The 19,064-nt window shown below is 43.5% G+C and overlaps 1 protein-coding gene and 1 long non-coding RNA gene across 8 annotated transcripts in view; both read left to right on the plus strand.

The window, feature by feature from the left end:
* Positions 1 to 19,064, plus strand: part of FAT3 (FAT atypical cadherin 3) — a 706,846-nt gene that overhangs the window by 288,176 nt on the left and 399,606 nt on the right. The gene's annotated exons all lie outside the window — the stretch shown is intronic.
* Positions 8,367 to 10,900, plus strand: LOC146399791 (uncharacterized). Its single transcript, XR_014814945.1, has 2 exons — positions 8,367 to 8,629; positions 9,955 to 10,900. It is a non-coding gene; the product is annotated as an uncharacterized LOC146399791 (long non-coding RNA).

Here is a 19,064-nt window from a genome sequence, read left to right on the forward strand (position 1 = left end):
ACTCTTGCTAGGGTGGTTTAATAGAGTTCTTTGTAGTGTGAGCCACATGGGATGGGGGTGATTTTGGTCCTTAGGGCTGAAATCAGCTGGTTTGAATCAGAGCTGCAGAGACACTTCCAAGTTTTAGCTATTAATTTTGGTAATCTCTAAAATCTTCATTAGGCCTGCATGTGCTCTGGTGTTGATCCATCCAAAAGATGGATCGCTGACAATTTTCAGTGCAAAAACTGGGGGGCTCTGGATTGATTAAATCTGTCCTGTAGGAGTTCCCGACGTGGCTCAGCAGGTTAAAAACCTGAAAGAGTGTCTGTAAGGACCCGGGCCTCACTCAGTGGGTTAAGCATCCAGTGTTGCCGCAGGCCATAGCGTTAAGTTGCCGATGCGGCTTGGATTGGGTGTTACCGTGGCTGTGGCACAGGCCTGCAGATGCAGCTCCGATTCCACCCCTAGCCTGGGAACTTACATATGCCGCAGGTGGGGTTGTAAAAAGAAAATAAAATCTGTTGTGCGGGGCACTGGGTGAAGGCTCGGATTAGGATCACTCTACCAGCATATAACCGTCCTATTAGCAGCCTCCCCACCGCAACCAAATGGACATTTAGTAAAAGCCAGTGGATCCCAAAGCATGTGTAATCGTTTACTTAAAGAACATTCCAGCTGAATTGAGAGTTTGCTCATGATTCGATCCCAGTGCCTGGCACGTACGTAGCGGTCAGTGACTATTTGCTGCACGAAGGCGGTGTCATGGACCTTGGCGATCTGCTCCGCCTGCCTCTCCACCTCACCCTTGCCGCCCCTCCTCCCCAGTTCTAATTGGGGTGCCCTGTTCTGCAGGCACCATGCTTTCTATTGCCTCTTAAAAAGTGTCTTCTCCCAAGACCCCTCTCCTGCCTGACAGTCTTACTCATCACGTGAACCCAGATCTTATGCTCGTCCTCTGTGAGACGTTTGATGACACCTGTCCAAGTCAGGCCTCCCAGTGTCCCCATTTGTGCCTCTGTTGGCCCTGCACACACCTCCCACACCTCCGTGACCGTATCTGGCACACTCCACGGCCACATGTCGAAGTTCCTCTAGGTTGTAGCCGGGAGTGGGACGACTTGCATCAGTGATTCTGTCTCTAGGGCGATGGTGGGCACAGAGCAGACACTTACCATGACCTTATTGGGTCAGAGGAAGGAAGATGTTCAGGCTACAGCCCAGAGGCATGAGACGTGCCAACCACATTAGGAGAAGAGGGAGGGTGTTAAGTTTTACTCTTTGAGAGCGGGGTTTGAAGAGACCCTTCCGTGCTGTTGTGGGGAGCCAGAAGAGGCTAAAGACAACATGCCAGAGCCAAGACGTGCTAAAAATTCTGCTGCATGTTCATGGGGGGAGGTGATCATTTGTAAGGTGACTCAGGAAGATGCACTCTGTACCCCACCCCTCACCCAGATTCCTTGAGCACCTGACATGCCACAGGATGGGCTTGGTTTAGCCTCCTTTCTTGGGTGGAGCTTATTTTGCATGAAAGCGAACTTTGGTGATGGCATTCCGTAGCATTTGTCTTGTGTTTATCTGCAATTCAGCAGCCTGGTTTGCATCGCTCTCTCTTACCTGTTTCCTCCGGTCCCTGAGTTTCCCCTTCCACAGGAACTTGATATCTATCCAGGCTCACTTGCTCACACTTCTCTGCTGTGGGCTTGGTTTCCATCCCCCCTTAGGCTTTACTCTCCATCAGTGAAAGGACCAAGGCTCTCTCTGCTGCCTGGCACTTAATTAAGGTCTGAGCACATTTCTTGTTTGATAAATGAATCTGTATCGGGAGGATTATTTTTAGTGAGAGGATTCAAATGAAAGTTAATGTCTGTGCATTTTAAATACCACCACCAGGTGCCTAATGCAGAGCTTTTGGTTGCGAAAATATACTTTTAGCATGAAAAATTGGATGCAAACAGAAACTAAAGTCGATGCAGCCCTGGCACATGTCGTTATCCCTTAACCCCCTGTGAGGTAGGCAGCATTCTCATCTTGATTTTATGGAGAAGGAAACTGAGGCTCTTGTGAAGTTTAATCATTGGCTGGAGGTCACACAGCTGACCTTGACCCAAGTCTGTCTCCAGACTTTATGATATGACATCATCTGGTCATTATTGAGGTGACACAGCTTAAATTGGTCAGGAGCCATTGATCCATCAATAGGACAAGGATACTGTAAAATGAATGATTTTGTGGTCTTTTTTGTAAGGTCTTGCTTAAAAGCAAAGGCGGACCAAAGGACTTCCCAGAGTTTCCTCCTTTCCCACTGCTCTGCAAATGCAGTGCAGCTTTGCAGGACTTGTCCTCTTTAGCGCAGGCATAGATAGTTATGAAGGCTATTCTGGTGTCATTCATTTTTGCGAACATGTGTTGAAGATCTCCTGTCTTTTCAGTACAGAGGTGGTTACTATCTGTTCTAGGACCTTGAATAGATAGGTTGGAAGAGCTAATTGCTGTATAGCATGTGAATACATCGTTAGTGGCACAGGAAATTAAGTTTGGAAATCTAGTGGATGGAGTGACCACTTTTGCTGGAGGAGATAGGAGAGGAATTGGGAGAGCCTCCAAATGGCGTGAGCTGACCCAGTCATTTAAGATGACTTTCTTTCTGAGCGGTAGCTGGGGACCACAGATTTTTATCACGTTTTTAAAGTGTAACTGTCATCCACTACCCAAACGTTAACCATAAGTGAAAAACCAGATGAAATCTTGCTAAATAGGAGCCCGCAGAGTATGTCTTTCATAATCAGGGATTTAACACCAGTGGATTAGATTATTTAAGAATGACTTTGAGGGTACCTGATAGGAGCAGTTCCTAATTTTGCTAAGAATTCAGTTGAAATCTCTTCCCTTTGGCATCCAGCGTAGAAGCAAGGGATTCACAGAGTGCGTGAGTTTAGCTGACTCCCCAGCAACTACATCTGAACTTGACTTTGTTGTTCTCCGTGACATCTTCCGTCATCTTGTATGTGAGCAAAGCCTTCATTGCTTTGTTGGGAATGACCATCGTGTGAAATATTAAATCTTGAAAAACACAGAAAGCCAGTGAGTTAACTTATGTTGGAAGAGAATGTACAAGAGATGTGATTTTTCTTGGGAAAGTGATAGCGTAGAAGTAGAAGAACCTATCCTAGCATCTGAATCTTAGAGTATTAAGGCAGAATATCCATTCCCTTTACAAATGTCAGGAGTCTAATAGATGTAGAAATTTTTGATGTTCAGATTGGACTTGTACTGAAGCCTAAGCAATGTACTAGAAAAAGGTGGTTACATGATATTGTAGCATTGAAAATATTTTAAGTCTCCTTGGGCTTTCATCCTCCACACTGTATCCACAGACTGAGAAAGTGCCAGTGATATAGTAGTTGCTCAATAAGCATTCGTTGACTGAAATGAAACAAGGCTCATCACACACATCCCACGGTTATTTTTACCTTGTAAGGATCTACTTTCAAAGATTTGTATTGGGCCATACCATAGAGCATTACTTTAGATTATGTTACTATATAATTTTGCTTAATTTTAGCCATCTTGTTATCATAAGGTATTTTTTTTTAATTCTAAGAACAGGTTTTTCTTGGGCATTAAAAAGGACCTGTACCTGTTAGGAGGGCATTGATGCGCTGCACTGTTGGCCAACAGGGTTAGGCTGATTTGTAAAAGGAATGTGAAGAAGGGAAAACAAGCTGACGTATTTTCAAATAATGACCTCTGGTCACTTCCGTTCAGTGCCTAATTTTGCATTTTTCCTTTGTGTTTCTCTTTCTCTCCCAGAACATATCCTTCTTGCAAAATTCCCCCTGATCAGAACAAAGTAGTAAGAGGTAATTTTTTTCAAGCCAAATGTGACAGCAGGCACATCCGCACTCAGGAATGAGGTTTTTGTGGCAGGTAATAGTGTAATCGGTTTTGCCAGAAGCAGAATGTACAGTCCCATTAGAGATGGGGAAAAGGGAAAGTATCCCCTTAATTTACCTCCAGGCGATAGAGCAATAACTTGGGGTGCCGAGGGCTGCCTGTGTAAAGATACTTTAATCGTGTGGTAAAAACATTTTTAGTCTGCTGCCTGCTTTAGATGAGGGAAGACTCTCCTAGGCTAATAAATGAAATTCACCCAGCATATAGTCTGGTGCTGATGATATGCTATTCTTAATCTTTGTCAACATGAAATCTGTTTAAGAAATTTAGCAGGCTGCTATGAGATCCATTTTCCCCCTCCAGTCCCTGTGTTCATGGTCGAAAAAGTGGACAGTGGCCTTTGGATGGATTTGATACTCACAAGACGGAATTGCTCCAAAATTAAGGGATTGTCAGAGCTTCCTTCCACAACCTTCAGAGAATGCTTTCTATTGTCTTGTACCTTTGGGACAGAACTCATTATAGTAACCATCAAACTAGAAAGTCTTCAGCTGGGAGTGTGTCTCATGTTTGCTTTCTGGCTGTATGGAGAATGTGATCTTTAATTAGTTCAGGTTGTAAAATATTACAGAGAATTTCCCAGGCACACTTTGCTTTGTCGTCTGGGTCAGCAAATGCAATTCTGTTTTAATTGTGGCTGAGCTATTGTCTAAGACTGCCTATTCCTAGAGTGCCTTTTTACCCATTAATGGTAATATACTACTGGGAAATCATGTTGCCTTTTGGAAACCCGTAAATAGCAGAGCCCTAATAGGCTGTCTATTAATAGTAATCCCAAGTCAAGACACTGAAGCCATTAAAAGGCGGTATTCATGTGTGAAAGCCTTCTAGTAACTACTTTAAGGAGTTTGACCAGTCAGTTGTGTGAGGGTGAGTGTGTATGTGTGTGTGTGTCTAGGCGTGTGCCTGGGCGTGTTTTCTTCCTGTCTCTTTCTCTCTGCTTTGTCTTTCTGTCGGGCTTTTTTCTAATAGAAATTTCCATTTTCTGTCAACTCTATGATGGATGGGGTTCAGGGAAGCAACACGTGCCAGTCTTTGCCTTTGAACCTGCACTTCAGATGTGTGGCGTTTTATTTCCTCTCCTGCCTCTTGGCTTATCATCAATTCTAGCAGTGAATTTTGACATGTGCAAATTAATAATTATTCAGTCAAAATGAATATGGTGACCTTCGTGCCCTCGCGATGTCATAAAAGGAGTCGGACGCAGTGCTCATGAACTCGTGGAGTTTACAACTTAATGAGAGAAGCAAAAATGTATGCTTTTGTGGGTGCATATCTATATTTCCATCTGCTCGAATAGTCTGTCAACTTATAACAGTTTAATGTAACCATATGCTTTTTGCATTTACACATGATATACTCCTGAGAATAATCGTTAATTTTATGAAAGGCTGAATTAGGAATGGAAGTGACCTCTCTAGGCTGGAAAGCTGGGTGAAAAGCAAGGCAAGAAAATATCAGAGGGATAAAAATAAAACTTTCCTTGAGGTTCAAAAGTGTAGCTGGAGAAAAGCACGATGGAAAGAGGGCCCGGCAGCTCGTTTGAAAAATACCTTGAGGAGTTCCTGTCGTGGTTAACGAATCCAACTAGGAACCATGAGGTTGTGGGTTCGATCCCTGGCCTTGCTCAGTGGGTTAAGGATCCGGCGTTGCCATGAGCTGGGGTGTAGGTTGCAGACACAGCTTGGATCCCGTGTGTCTGTGGCTGTGGCGTCGGCCGGCAGCTACAGCTTTGATTCGATCCCTAGCCTGGGAACCTCCATATGCTGGGGGAGTGGCCCTAGAAAAGGCAAAAAGACCAAAAAAAAAGAAAGAAAAAAAAACTTGATATTTTAGATGATGGAAACCTGGAGTTGAAGCAGAGCATGACTTGGTTTCTGAGAAGCTTAGCACAGCCTCCCAAGGACAGTGATACACAAGTGTGGGTTTTAAATGGACGGGTTCTCCAGTACCCTGGGCAGACCCCGGGCATCAGGAGTATTGCATAAAGGGAGGTTTTCAGGTTGAATGTCATCTAGGAGAAGAGGAACAGCCTGTGAAGAGTAGGTGAGAGCCATCTCCGAAGAGTGAAGTCCAAAGACCACTAGGAATGTTGACTCCAGAGAGGAATAGTTAAGAGAGGAGATAGATTCATTCATTGTTTTTAAGGGATGTGAGGTAGGAGACCAAATATATGTTCTGTACCGTCTCGTGGGTGGAAAGTGGAGGCAGGCAACGATGTGGTCAGGGTGTGAGAAAGAGCTTTCTAACAGTCACAGCTGCCTATTGGTAGAGCAGGAAGGCTTGGGAAGTAGGGGGCTCCTGAATAGAGGGGGCCTTCCCCCCCAGACGAAAAAATGCTAAAAGTTGAGGCCTGCCACAGGTGGATGTTTGGATTTGATGCTGATGAGCTACTGCGTTGAGGTTCTCAAGGACATGGAAGCAAGGCCCGATTCTCTCATTTATTAATAATGTGACCTTGAAAACGTAATTGAAACTTTCAACCCTGTTTCCTCGTCCCTAATGTGGGTTTAATATAGTGCCTGTAAGCACAGTGCATTAAGCACTCAATCAAAGGGAGCTAGCCCAGCGCTAATCTTATACACCTGCTCCTCTTCCTTGCTTTAGTATGAACTTGAGATCAGGTGATGAAATGCTAATGTAATGCTCAGTTCACAGTTCCTTGGTATCGTTAGCCAGGGTTCAATTTTTCAGCGGAATGTCAAGCTGTTTGAGTCTGGAAGTGTGGCAATGACTGAAAAAATGTCAATCCGCTTTGTTTAGTTACATCCATTTCAATTTGGAAAGTAATATATGATACTGCCTTTTGGACAATATCTACTCGTAGTACACAGACTGCTTTATAAAACAATAAAAATAATTTTAAAATAATAATGGAAACAATAATTGCTAGCCTTTAAGGCATATTGAATATGTTCCAGGCACTGTACTGGGCATTTTAGATAATAAAGAATCAGTGTATCCTCCCATAATCATTAAACTTCAAGGAACTTTATGAGGTGTCATACCTGTTTTGTAGACAAGGAAATAGGCAGAGAACTTGTCACTTGCAAAAGGATATATCACTAATCAATGACAGACATAAAATTAGGATTTTTCACCTGCATTTTCACTGTGCTTCCTGACTCCAGAATTAGACTCATTTACAGTTTGTCAGCCATTTTCTACCTTTTTTGGCCATGACCCTTAGTAAAAAATACATTTAAATACACTTTGTACCACAATCCACTCTTTCTCTCTCTCTCTTATTCTTAACATATGAGTTTTACAAAGCACTATTTACCTTTATTGCACACAGCACACTCTGATTTTTCTATCCTATTGTATTTCATTTTTAAAAACACACAGGTCAGCCCTGTTAAGTTGATTTCATGTCTTCCTAAGTGATCATCACTAATTATAATTTTGAAAAATAATGCGAGCTTGTCCTTTCTCTTCCTGTAGGAATAAAAAATAATTCTTTATACATCAGACAATTATAGGGTTCATTGATGTCAAAGGATTTACATCTTACCCTTTCAAAGTGGTCTCACGAAAGGGTGTCATTTCATAATGACAGAGATTACGGTGAAGGAGAAGCATGTTCTATGAATCATGTGGTCCAAATGAATTACTGCTGTCATCTGAATTAAAACAGATACATTGTTCCAAACCAGAGTCCTAAGTGACTTGAACATTTCCATCAGAGATTGTGAATTATTATGTAATGGAAGCTAAATAGTTGTAGTTTTTCATTTTAGAACAGCCCTAGCTGTCAGGTCCAGATCATACACGAAAGTCAGCTGTGCCATGAAAAATACAGCATAAGAGCCAGAAGGCTGCACAGATTCCATGAACGAGCCAGACTTCTTGGGAGGTCAGTGCTCAGACTTGGGCATGGAGGAAGCCAGGTCTAACTTATTTTAGGGATTTTTTTTTTCACCCATTTCTTTTGGATGCTTCCCAGTGAACATGACTGTTTGTTTAATGGGCATTGGAAACCTCTCTGGTCTCTGCTCAGGGCTCAGGTTTGATAGCAGAAACAGAAGTAAAGTATTCCAAAGGTCCATTGGTTGTGAACAACTGTTACTTAGGAGTTTAATATTGGTTCTCTGCAGGAAATCATGCAAAGGACTGATCGGCTCTATGCACTAAAAATAAAGCATTTTTATAGCTGATTTTAAAACCCTACGTCGGCCGTGTCTTTGAAGCCTTCCTTGAACTGGTTATGAATAAATATATTACACATTTGCCTCCCCTTCTTTGCTATAATTTCTCTTTCCACAAGAACCGTCATCCTGTTAGCCTAGACTTTACGATCTTCCCGACAAGATTTACCTGTTGGCACGTTCCTTGGCAGGACATTTCTGCGAATGGCTGCAGCTCAGAAACGGGTTTCCGTTGCATCCAGTTCACATTCGCTGAGTGATTACGTGTGTCAGGGACGGAGCGCACCGAAGATGAATAAGACAATGGCCCCTTTAAGACGCTCATTGAGGTGTCCGCTGTACACAGAAAACTGCAGAATAGTGTATTACATGCCGTAGTAATGGCAGCTATAAATACAGTGGTAGAATAAGTGCCCACGTCTTTTTGGGGGGCTAATGGCTTCATACAGCAGGAAGTACTGAATTTGTGTCTTGAAGGTGTAAGGGGTGGTTCTTTCAGACAAAGGGGACAACATGAGTAATTCTTGGGGGCCTGGAGGTTCCAGGTGGATGGGGCAAGGAGTGGAAGGAGATGAGAATGAAGAGGGGAGGGGAAGGTCTTTGAGATGGCCATACGTGCCAACTGGAGATAGTCCAGGACCACCTGCTACTTCCTTGGCACCAGCTCCGGGTGCTGGGGCGCCCATGTGGTCAAGTACAGACCAGTCGTTTCTGAGCTACGGCTCTCAGGTCTGTGCCGGAGAGAATGGCTCTGGCTGGGCCTCCGTGTGCAACTGTTCTGAGCTTGCGGAGGCTTCCTATTGGCGACGGAGCAGGTGTTACATGTGATCCGTGACTTTGGGTGTCTGTTAATGTCTCTGGTCCCAGCTCCTACTTGTGTACCAGATGCATCCTGGAGGAGCTGCAGCTGAAAGTTCTAGTGTGGTGCTGGTTGTATGTCGCTGCCCCCTTTGGGGCTGTCTTTAACAGCGAGGTGAGGTCACCGATCCACATCTATTGCGGCTTTCATGGGTTATATGAAGATGGTGCCAACCCGCGAGAAGCTTAGACTTTCTCAGCTGGGCCTCCTGCTATTTTAATTAAACTTTCCTTTTAGCAGCTTTTCCTGTTTCCAATTTCCTGGGGCTAACTAGATGGCTTTTTTGGTTTGTTTTTGTTTGTTTGTTTGTCTTGCCTTTTAACTCATTGCCATACCCCAGATACTGTTCCTGGATTTCTAATAATTTTCTGCTGAGCTTTTCCTGCACAGTCATCGCAGTTCCATTTGGAAGTAGAAATGCCAGTCACTCATTCAACAAATATTTAACGTTTAGGTACTATTTGCAGAAACTGTCTGGGGCTCTGTAGGTGTTGGGGTTTGTGTTGAGTGAGACAGGCAGGATCTTCTCTGCCCTGGGGCATGTTACAGTCTAGTAGGGAGTGTTGGGGTCCTGGCAGGCCTGTCCTCATCCAGCTTCAAGATCTAAGAAAGAGCCCAGAGACAGCCACAGAGACACCAGGGGTTTGATGGGTAGGAGGCTCTTATCTAAACAAGGTCCTAGAATGACAGCCCACTGTATGTAGTGGCCAGTGAGCAGGATCTGGTGGCAGACTTTGCTCCTGGGGGAAGAGGAACACTACCAGTTATGGGGGAAGTGAAGTCAAGTTGGTTCATTGGTTACCAGCAGAGGGGAACGCCCCTCACCACCCCTTTGATAAGCTGTCATACAGGAGATGTTCTGATACAAGGCTGGAACAGTCATTAGCAGGGACCTGGGTAGAGGAAGGTCCGTCCTTTTTTTTTTTTTTTTTTTTTTTTTTGTCTTTTTTTTTTTTTTGTCTTTTTTTTGCTATTTCTTGGGCCGCCCCTGCGGCATATGGAGGTTCCCAGGCTAGGGGTCAAATCGGAGCTGTAGCCACCGGCCTACGCCACAGCCACAGCAACGCGGGATCCGAGCCTCGTCTGCAACCTACACCACAGCTCACAGCAATGCCGGATCGTTAACCCACTGAGCAAGGGCAGGGACCGAACCCGCAACCTCATGGTTCCTAGTCGGATTCGTTAACCACTGCGCCACGACGGGAACTCCAGGTCCGTCCTTTGAGTAGGATCTAGGTAGAGCAGGCACTGGTCAAGCAAGGGAGGTGTAGAGAACAACAGAACTGCTGTCTTGGGTGACCTGATCCTACAAGGACATAGACACAAACCCCAGAATTAAGGTCAAGGTCACAGGACACGAAACCCCCTCTGCAGAAAGGCAAGGCAATGTCTCTGTGCCTACAGAGCATGTCTCAGGCTTTAAGCAGATCGTTGATTGGAATGGACCCCGGCACAGATTTCCCCATGCAACCCGCAGTCTAGAATAATCTCCTGAAACTGCAAGGCTCTTCCTGTCTTCTCTTTCATGTCACATTTTCCTGTCTTGTTCTTTTCTGTTGCAGCCTTCCATGAGTACCTGGGATTTCACCTCTGTTGGACTCTGAAGTGTAGATGCACGAAAGGAGGAAGGATGGCCATGGCAATGGCCATGAGAACCCAAAGGCCCTCCTTCTGATCACCTCCCCTCTTTTCTCTTTGGTCCTAGCATGTCCCTATTGTACTATGTGACAAGAAACTATCCTAAGTGTAACCTAGAGCGACATTTCTTGAGTGATACCTCCCAAGTAACAGTTTTACACATTTTAATTTCACTTATTCAGTTTTCCTTTGGATAGTGGAAATTTATGAGTGATGTATATACGTTGTCTATACCCTGCATCAGAAGCCTCAGTGGGAGCCATTCACATATGTGTTTTAATCACTGTTGCTTGAATATGATATAAAAATACAATTTTCATATTGCCTTGCTTGAATTTTCACAGTGATACAGAGATCACATTACTACCACTTTATTCTTAGAGTTCCTAAAATAGTTGTTTCTGATTCCATGCATATTATGTGCGTCACATTGTGGGCAGTGTCTAAATTAATGTTCTTACAAAGGGGAGAAAAATCAACATGATTTTTCATCTCCGTGTTGAGAAAACTGCATGGCAATTTGTTCGCAAATCTCAGTAATTTGCCCTAAAACTAACATTTACCCGTATTGCTGTTTACACAGCTTAGAATCGCTAAGCACTTTTAAATATCAAAATTTTGAAAGAGCTGTTCTGTCTGCAGCATAAAGTCAGCCCAGTAAGAATAAACTAGCCGTAATAGCAGCATTTTTTCCCCCTCTTCCTTTCACTACAAGTCAACAGCTACTACGGATTTACCAAAAATGCAAGCCTTGTGCCTGTTCACACTGATTTTTAAGGACTGTAGCTAGATGAGGCATCTGCTTTTGTTTTCTCCTCAAAAGCTTGTCTAACAGAGTATTTATCTGTGTCTTGTCAATGCCTCTGGTCCTGTCCACAGACCAAGTAGGCACATTTCATCTCAGTTATGAATAGGGGATGAATCCGGGGTGGTGTGCACGTGTCAAAGGTTAGAACCATTTAATGGGATGAAAAGCGAATGAAAATTGGAAAACAATGCAAGGAATCTATAGAAGATGAGAATGGGAGAAACTCAATTAGAGAAAACCAGACACTTTCCTCCTTCTGGGCCCTGGTTTCTTGGCGCCTTTGTAGTTATGCATTTGGTTATAAATGGGAAAGCAGAGAGTTTATTGTTTCCATTGTGAAGAAAGGTAAGGTGGTTTCAAGGATTTCATTCATGAGCTTTCATGTGCAAGGAGAGTTCCTATAACCTAATCAGCCCAACTTAATTACCTAAGTATGGCACTGTCTGTGGGACTTTGATGACACTCAAGCAAAGGAAGAAGGAGTGTAGTGAGATTTAACCTGAAAGGATGAAAGAAGACAGACGGAAGTTCTATAGGGCGCTTTTCCCCTAGGTAAGCATTTATAAACTTGTCATAATAAACGTAGTTTTAGGTTTTTCGGTCACATATAGGGGGGCGGGGGAAAAAAATACTAAACTTAGATACCGATCCAGTTTCCTTTGTTTGGTCCGTGCTTCACTTCCATCACCTAGAATGTGTTTTTGCCAAGGGAATAAATTCAGCTATTTGGGTATCATATATGCAGTTATCTGTGCAACCTCAGGAAAAATATTTTCTTAGTAAACATCCACTCAGCTGTGAAAGTCAGGGTGCGTTCACTTGAGGAAAGAATAAGTGAGCTTGTGCTTTCATTATTTTATTCGGAAGTTACTGAAGACTGTTGCTCCTTACTGGGGGGTTATTCAGTATGAGATTTGTATCTGAGCAGATACAGTTTCACTTACTGTTTCCATATTCTGATATAAGAGAAACCAAAAAAAGGAAAAAAAAAGTCTCCTTTAAGTTGGAGAAAAAGTTTTCAAAAAGGACACATTTCCAGAAAGTTCGAGCGGAGCCATCCATTTTTTAGTGGATTTTGTATCACCCTGCATTGCTTACAGGGTGAACACATGAGCTTTTGTGAAAATCGGTGGGTGCACACACTTGTCGACTAAAAAAAAAATGTATAGCCTAAAAGTTGAGGGTTCTGTTTTGTTTGGCAGACAAAACTGAGGACTTCAGCCCAGAACTCAGCATCTCAGGTAACTCTGAAGAGGCAATCTCAGATAACTCAGATGACATCAGACTCTCAGAAAACATCAGACTGTCTCAGCATCTCAGATAATTCTGGGAGACTGCTCTGAAGAGACAATGAGGGATCGCAGATACATAGGAGTTTTTGCAACAAAGACCAGGTAGTCAGAACATCAAAAGATCACTGTTAATTCACGAGACCCAGACATCTCCAGTTAAGGAATTTAGCACTTCTCTGTGCGTGTGAAGGTGCAAGAGTCTGGCCTCACTGAAACTGTTGCAGGAAGGGGGAGCCGGGCTCTTGTCTAACACTCAGGAGCGAATTGTCCCAGGAGACACACATGCTGACAAAGTACAAGGGGCACCAGGCAGGGAGCAGCAGGGTGGGGATCTCAGGAGAACCGGTCTGCCACGTGACTTGCAGTCTCAGGTTTTGTGGGAATGGGGTTCGTTCCTGGGTTATCTCTGGCCAATTCTCTTGCTCAGGCCACACTTGATCTGACTCAGCGTCCTTTTTTCAGGGTGCGTGCACCTTTCAACCAAGATGGATTCCAGCCCAAAGGATTCTGGGAGGTTGGTCATCTCTGCTCTTCTTCTGCCCCTTCCCAGATCCTCCTGGTCCGTCTTCAGGGCTGCTCCAAGTTTCGTATCAGGGCCTCCTGTTGTGAGACAACTCATGCAAGTGGCTGTTATCCTGCCTGGCTGGGGTGAGAGGTTTCAGTCAATGGTCCCCTAACCAAACCATTCATTTGTTCGGCAGCTCAGCTGTCTGGGGCCAGCACCCGGAGCATGCTCATCCTGAGACTCCTCAGGAGGCACAGTCTGGGGTGGGGAGGGAGGCTGTGCCAGGCATTCTGGTTCCATACGTAGCTCCCTCGGGGATGGCTGTAACGTGGTGGCTTGATGGCAGCGGGGGCATGCTTCGTTCTTCTGCCAAGGCAAGCAGTGTTTTAGTCCACACCCTCCAAAGCCTTTACACAGTCATTTTGGTTCAGGGAACTCTTGCTTCGAGGCTGACTTTTTGAAAGTCAAAAGCCTTTTCTAAACAAAACTCAAACCCCCAGTCTCCCATTGGTTGTTTTTATTGTTTGTAGGGTTGGGTTGGGTTGGGTTTTCTATCTGCATGATATACAGCGCCTATACCTAGATGCTGACTAAACTTATCGTGGCAAACATTTCACAGTACATGTGAGTCAAGCCCTTATGCCCTACACCTTAAACATACTGGGATGTCTGTCCCTTTGACCTCAATAAAACTGGGGTGGCAGCTGGCGGAGGGGGAGGAAAAAACCCCCCAGCCCAAAGGAAGCCTCTTCTGTAGCCACTCTGCTCAGAGACACCCAGGTGCTCTCTGTGCTGAGTTAGAGCTGGTAGTAAATAAACTAAATATGAAGTTAAAGTATGACCGATATCTAATAGCACATCCCCCGAAAATGTTCTTACTTGATGAACTAAGGGTTATCCTCTGACATGTCGTGTAAAAATTCCACGGCACTTTTCCAGGCGGAAGAATTTGGTTTTGTGGACAAATTTTAATTTCATTAAAGTTGTGCCTCATGTAAAATATGTCTTTTGAATTTTTAGGACGGATCTCTCTGTCAATAATATTTTATCCCACTGCAAAAACGTGGCATTTTGTTGTTGAGTCAAATGATTAAAATACAAGGAGGAAATTTTTATAAGGTCAGCTGTGACCTCTATAGACAGTAAATTGCAGATTGTTTTTGATTTGGGTTTTTTAAATTTTTTTTCCACTACCATAATGCAGATCGTGTAGAGATTGAGTCAAAAATGTCATCAGAAACTGCTGGTAAGTTTAGTCTTTCTGGCAGTTGATTCAAATGCATTTAAAAATGTACAAACCCTTCGATTCATCAGTTCTACTTCTGTGTATTTATCCTAAGAAATAATTGAAAAAGATAGAGACACAACGTTTTTTATCTAAGCATACTTTATAATAGCAAAAAAATAAGCTATGACCTAAGCAAGAGGGACTTCTTTAAATAAATGATAAACATTATATGAATATTTCAACAACTATTTATCAGACATCCAGTGTGTACTAGCCACTCCTCTGGAGTATACAACAGTGATGCCACAGAGAAAATTCTTGCACATAGGAAGTTTACATTTTATCGCATTAGTGGGTTAGTGGGCAAGGGGGTATTACCCCGCGGTCAGTAGAAGTAAAGCATATAGGACTACAATTATCAATGTGGAAAGCTGTTCAGTATGTGATGGCAAGTGAGGAGCCACAATTACAGAGAAATATACTGCTTTGGTGGTGAAATAATACAGAACAAAGGCACTACAGCAAGAACATAACAGTTATTATCTCTCAGCCATGAATTAATGCGTGTTTTTTATTTTTATTTATTTCTCTTTTTTTTGTTGTTGTTAGTTTTATAGCTGCACCTGCGGCATATGGAAGTTTCTGGGCTAGGGGTCAAACCAGAGCTGTAGCTGGGACCAATGCCACAGCCACTACAATGCTTGATCTGAGCCCCATCTGTGACTTACGCTGCAGATTGTAGCAATGCTGGATCCTTGACCCACTGAGGGAGGCCAGAGATCAAACCCAGATCCTTGCAGAAAACCCAATGTTGGGTCCTTAACCTGCTGAGCCACCATAGGTACTCCATCTTTTTAAAATTTTGTTCTTATTGTGTATTTTCTTCTGTAATGAAGTCTTAATTTTTCTTGAACACAGAGATTTATCTAGTAACTAATGTGAAGGCTCCAAAAGTTTCTACTAGACACACGATGGCTTCTTTATTTCTCCCTCTTCTTTCTTTCTCTCTCTTTCTTTTCCTTTCCTTCCTTCCTTCTCTTTTTCTCCTTCTCTTTCCCCTTCCCTCCTTCCCTCCCTCCCTCCTTCCCCCTCTCTCTCTCTCATCTGTCGCTGAAACAGAGGAATAGACAGAAACCTCAGCTTCCTCAGAGAGCTCTTCCTTTGTTCATTTCCCATTGTTATCAGAAAGTATTTCTAGATATGAAACCAAAATGCTTTATGTTGACGTTTATACTCGTTTCTTCTTCTAAAGAAATAGAATCCAGCTAACTACTGCCCTTCGTGAACTAACCTCCATGTTTTCAGACATTTAACAAAACCACTTCTCGACTTTATTTCATATATTGTGAGAGCACATTCTCCATAGTTTTAAATGTCAGTCCTCTTTTCTGTTTGGCTGTGTGGACCCAGATCATTGTGCTGGGTTTGGGGGATCTGCACGTTAGCATGGACCACAGAAAGGGTCTGAGGCTGGGAAGAATCTGGGGTACAAGGAAGAGAAAAAGCAATGCCAGCTAGATGTGTTACAGCCTGGTCCCCTGTCTGCATCTTGTTTGGAGACTTTGGGCACCTGATGCCAGCTACACAGACCAGAATTACTCTAGAGAGAGAACAGGTGTACATGTTGAGTCCATTGAAAATTGGTCCTGAAAATTTGTCTTTAAAAAAATCGAATTCCAAGTGTGTGTTCACTGAGAACACAGAACTTCATGGGAGGCGTTCAAGCACGTAGCTAAGTTTTAGAATTCCTGGGTCCCAAACAGACAAGGAGAGCTGTCCATTTTCATTAACTCCAAATAAAAGCTTGGATTCAGCCTGCAGCCTTTTGCCTTAATCTAATGTGCAGCGCCCCAGCTTTGAGCCTTGTGAAATAACAGGGAATGAAGGCGCTTGCATTTCAGTACAGAATTGTTCCCCACAACTGTGCCGTGGATTTTTCTTCTCCTTCTGCAAAGATGAAAGATAGCTAATCAATAGAAGTTGGCATGAAGAGGAGGGAACAGAGTAGAACAAAACGTATCTGGGGGTGGGTGAGAGGCCAGAGAGAGAGTGCCCTGCTGCTTCAGTATCTGGGGGCCCAGGGCTTTCATTCCCACTGCCTGTGGTGTGTGAGCAGTGCAGCGTTTAAGTGCATGATCAAGTCAACTGATGTCTTTACCAAGCTGCATCTTGGCTTCAAGCCTCGGAGATATTACCATGACCCCATCTGCATTCTAGGTAGTAAAAGGACAGCTCAAAATTGGACATGAATTTTAAGAAAATTGTCTCATCAAATAGGAGAATTCAGAGATGGAAAGCAGAGTTACAGAGCCAGTGAACTATCAGTTCTGTGCATACATTAGAGAAGTCTTAATTTGATGACAAACTCAGTCTATCCCATTTTATCCTTCCTAGTGATCACAGCATAGCAAGACAGCTAGATGACGCAAATTTTTTTTTTCTAACCTAGCCATTCGTCAGAGTCCTTGTCTACAAAGAGGCAGACATCCCAACTTGCCTGCACTTTGCAAATGTTATGATGTTATCCTTCACTTTTTGTTTTGTTTTGATTTTTTAGGGCTGCACCCACGGCATATGGAGATTCCCCGGCCATGGGTCGAATTGGAGCTGTAGCCGCTGGCCTAGGCCACAGCTCACAGCAACGCCGGATCCTTAACCCACTGAGCGAGGCCAGGGATTGAACCCGCAACCTCATGATTCCTAGTCAGATTCGTTTCCGCTGTGCCATGATGGGAACTCCTGACGTTATCCTTCATTTTTTAATTCAACAGTTAAAGTATTCCACATTGCTAGCCACCCTCCTAGAACAGAGAAAAAAACAAGACAGAAGGGTCTCTGCCACAGGAGCTTTTAAGTAGAATGGTCGAGGGACGAAAATGAATTGCTAAGACCAAGGCCGATGGAGGACACCCTGGAGCCCTGGTTGGCTGGGAGAGGGGTGCCCTCTGACTCTGAAACCTCTTTGAAGAACGGAGAAGGGGGTTTGGTTTGGGGAGGCGGGGACTGAAGGCACCACGTGTGCAGTACTCTTTGTGCAAAAGCAAAGGAGAGAGGGATGTTTAAGGAAGACTCAAATCTCTTCATTCTCTGGGCCACAAACCAGTCCAACATCTGAGAATGTTTTCAGAAGATAGAAAAATGGAGTTGGAATAATGTCTTGCTACAACTTTAGAAGTGGAGGAGAGTAAGGAAACTCTTGAATTTCCCATTACCTAAGAGCTGATACCAAGCCACTGTGAGGAACAGGGGGGCTTGGAATTGGCTTCTTTGTCATGATAATGGACACATGGGGATAGATCAGCAGGCAACTCAAGTAATGAAAAGAGTGCGCACTTCTATTCACAGCTCCAGATTCCAGGCCTGATTTTGCCACTTGATTAGCTGGGTGATGCACTTAAAATCCCCAATTTAAAAAGTGCGTTAAAGTGCAGATTTAAATATATTAGGTGTCAGATATGTGATGTATAAAATGTAGAAAAGCACATGTATGTATAAAGATATTTGAAGCATTTTGAACCTCTAAGTTAAGATGCTCAGGAGTTCCCGTCGTGGCTCAGTAGTTAACAAACCCCACCAGCATCCACGAGGATGAAGGTTCGATCCCTGGCTTAGCTCATTGAGTTAAGGATCCAGCATTGCCGTGAGCTGTGGTGTAGCGTTGAATCTAGCGTTTCTGTGGCGGTGGCATAGGCCTGTGACTACAGCTCTGATTTGACCCCTAGCCTGGGAAACTCCATATGCCACAGGGTGCATCTCTAAAAAGACAAAAGACAAAAAAAGATTCTCTCCACCCGCAATTGTGCAATGCATGTTGGCTCATCCCTTTTCGGCTGATTCCAATGGCTTTCAGTGTATTTCAGGCTGGTAACAGTTACAGATATGACCATAGGCTTACATGCAGTGACCCTAGTTGGGCCTCTGAGGACAAAATCCCCATCCTTCCCTTAATTTTTAGCACACTCTGCTCAGAAGAGTGATCCCTCCTAAGGCAATTAGAGCTTTATACAAGTCTGGGGATGAATAAGAAAGGAAAGAAAAACATTATCTGTGTGATCTTGCTGAACAAAGGCAAGCAAGGGTTGGCTAAAATTGACTACGAAGCCCATGAATGAATTCTGTGTTCTCTCAGAAATAAATCTAGTACGTGTTGATTCTTGAAGAAATAAGAAATTTAAAAATACATTAAATGTTAACAAGCTGGATGAAGGTTGCCCAGGAACTCCTGTACATTTCTCTGCACTTTCCTGTTCGTCTATTACTGTTTCAGAATAAAAAGTTAATACAAATTTTATATGCGCTGAAAATCAGGAGTTAATATTTTGACTAATTGGGAATAAAATAATCTAATATGCAGAAGTAAATAGACCCGACCACCAAGTCTACAAAGACGATACCATCATGGTGTTTTTAAGTAGGGTGTGTGTGTGTGTCTTTTTTTTTTTTTTAACTGCCTCCTGTTAAAAAATCTATAATTGTTATCCTGGCAGGCAGATTTTTCATCAGAGCACGTGGCCAGCCTCCAAAGCATTCCCTGGACCATTGTTGACAGGTTGTTTTGGAGTTGTTGTGGGTGTTTGGGTGTATTCTTTTGGGGGAAGATGTCATTTGAAATATCATTTGGTTGTAGCATGTGGGGACAGGGCTAGAAAG

This window comes from Sus scrofa, chromosome 9 (genome assembly GCF_054392235.1).
Source record: "Sus scrofa isolate SSC_HxYL_T2T_F1_AM1 chromosome 9, Sscrofa_HxYL_maternal_Yorkshire_Landrace_v2.0, whole genome shotgun sequence".
In the NCBI taxonomy this organism is placed as follows: domain Eukaryota; kingdom Metazoa; phylum Chordata; class Mammalia; order Artiodactyla; family Suidae; genus Sus; species Sus scrofa.